Consider the following 2,764-nt stretch of genomic DNA (forward strand, 5'->3'; position numbering starts at 1 on the left):
GCTTTTTCAAAGCTCATGGTGCCAATGGTACAAGGTATTAAGAACTTGCTAGGATCTTGTTTCTTTTGAGGTAGAGTTTTCTGAATCCAAGTATCCAGTTCACTAATGAGCAAGGGAGGTTCACTTTCCCAAGTCTCATTACCAAACAGCTTGGCATTCAGCTTCATGATAGCTCCTAAATATTGAGCAACTTGCTCTCCAGTCACATCTTCATCCTCTTCAGAGAAAGAATAGTCTTCAGAGCTCATGAATGGCAGAAGGAGATTTAATGGAATCTCTATGGTCTCTAGATGAGCCTCAGATTCCTCTGGATCCTTAATAGGAAACTCCTTCTTGCTTGAAGGACGTCCCAGGAGGTCTTCCTCACTAGGATTTTCGTCCTCCTCCTCCCTAGTGCATTCGGCCACTTTGATCAAATCAATGGCCTTGCACTCTCCTTTTGGATTCTCTTCTGTATTGCTTGGGAGAATACTGGGAGGAGTTTCAATGACTTTCTTACTCAGCTGGCCCACTTGTGCCTCCAAATTTCTAATGGAGGATCTTGTTTCATTCATGAAACTGAGAGTGGCCTTTGACAGATCAGAGACTATATTGGCTAAACTAGAAGTGTTTTGTTCAGAATTCTCTGTCTGTTGCTGAGAAGATGATGGATATGGCTTACTATTACTCAGCCTATTGCGTCCACCATTGTTAAAGCCTTGTTGAGGCTTTTGTTGATCCTTCCAGGAGAAATTTGGGTGATTTCTCCATGATGGGTTATAGGTGTTTCCATAAGGTTCACCCATGTAATTAACCTCTGCCATGGCAGGGTTATCAGGATCATAAGCTTCTTCAGAAGCTACCTCTCTAGTACTGTTGGATGCATGTTGCAATCCATTCAGATTTTGAGAGATTATGTTGACCTGTTGAGTTAACATTTTGTTCTGAGCCAATATGGCATTCAGAGCATCAATTTCAAGAACTCCTTTCTTCTGAGGTATCCCATTATTCACGGAATTCCTCTCAGAGGTATACATGAATTGGTTGTTTGGAACCATATCAATGAGTTCTTGAGCCTCTTCAGGCGTTTTCTTCAGGTGAATCGATCCACCTGCAGAATGGTCCAATGACATTTTCAAAAATTCAGAGAGACCATAATAGAATATATCTAATAAGGTCCATTCTGAAAACATGTCAGATGGACATCTTTTGGTCAACTGCTTGTATCTTTCCCAAGCTTCATAGAGGGATTCACCATCTTTTTGTTTGAAGGTTTGAACATCCACTCTCAGCTTGCTCAACTTTTGAGGAGGAAAGAATTTATCCAAGAAGGCAGTGACCAGCTTATCCCAGGAGTCCAGGCTATCCTTAGGTTGTGAATCCAACCATATTCTAGCTCTGTCTCTTACAGCAAAAGGGAAAAGCATGAGTCTGTAGACTTCAGGATCAACTCCATTCGTCTTTACAGTCTCACAGATCTGCAAGAACTCAGTTAAAAACTGATAAGGATCTTCAGATGGAAGTCCATAAAACTTGCAGTTTTGTTGCATTAATGCAACTAGTTGAGGCTTAAGCTCAAAGTTATTGGCTCCAATGGCAGGAATGGAGATGCTTCTTCCATCAAACTTGGATGTTGGCTTTGTGAAGTCACCAAGCATTCTCCTTGCATTATTATTATTATTATTTTCGGCTGCCATGTCCTTTTCTTGTTCAAAAATTTCTGAAAGGTTGTTTCTGGATTGTTGTAATTTAGCTTCTCTTAATTTTCTCTTCAGAGTCCTTTCAGGTTCTGGATCAACTTCAACAAGAGTGCTTTTTTCCCTGTTCCTGCTCATATGAAAGAGAAAAAAACAAGAAAAGAAAGAGGAATCCTCTATGTCACAATATAGAGACTCCTTTATGTTAGTAGAAGAAGAAATGGGTTAGAAGAATGGAGATGAGGATTCGGATTTTTGGATGAAGAGAGGTGAAGAGAAGTGTTAGTAATTAAATAATTAAATAGAAGAAGAAAAGAGAAGGGAGATTTCGAAAATAATTTTTTGAAAAAGAGGTTAGTAATTTTCGAAAATCAAAAACAAAATATAATTAAAATTAAAATTTAAAACAAAAAGAATTTTTGAAGAAGAGAGGGAGAATTTTCGAAAATTAGAGAGGGAAAAGTAGTTAGGTGGTTTTGAAAAAGATAAGAAACAAACAAAAAGTTAGTTAGTTGATTGAAAAAGATTTGAAATCAAATTTTGAAAAAGATAAGAGGATAAGAAGTTAGATAAGATATTTTGAAATCAAATTTTGAAAAAGATAAAATTTTTGAAAAAGATAAGATAAAAGATAAAAAGATAAGATAAAAATTTTAATAAAAAGATATTTTGAAAAAGATTTAATTTTTAAAAAGACTTAAGTAACAAGAAACTACAAGATAAGATTCTAGAACTTAAAGATTGATCCTTTCTTAACAAGAAAGTAACAAACTTCAAATTTTTGAACCAATCACATTAATTGTTAGCTAATTTTCGAAAATTTGATATAAAGATAAGAAAAAGATTTTGAAAATATTTTGAAAAAGATTTTTGAAATTTTCGAAATTTATAAAAAAAATGAAAAAGATATGATTTTTGAAAAAGATTTTGAGAAGATAAGATTTTTAAAATTGAAATTTTGACTTGACTTGTAAGAAACAACTAATTTTAAAAAATTTTTGACCAAGTCAACCCAAAATTTCGAAATTTTGGAGGGAAATAAGGAGAAGATATATTTTTGATTTTTTGAATTTTAAAAAAAAAACACA

General features: G+C 34.5%; 1 non-coding gene across 1 annotated transcript; it reads left to right on the top strand.

Annotated features, from left to right (window-relative positions):
- Nucleotides 1-1,170: 1,170 nt before the first annotated feature.
- On the top strand, nucleotides 1,171-1,274 carry LOC112767652 (small nucleolar RNA R71). Its single transcript, XR_003185099.1, has one exon. It is a non-coding gene; the product is annotated as a small nucleolar RNA R71 (small nucleolar RNA).
- Nucleotides 1,275-2,764: the final 1,490 nt, after the last annotated feature.

This window comes from Arachis hypogaea, chromosome 2 (genome assembly GCF_003086295.3).
Source record: "Arachis hypogaea cultivar Tifrunner chromosome 2, arahy.Tifrunner.gnm2.J5K5, whole genome shotgun sequence".
NCBI lineage: Eukaryota > Viridiplantae > Streptophyta > Magnoliopsida > Fabales > Fabaceae > Arachis > Arachis hypogaea.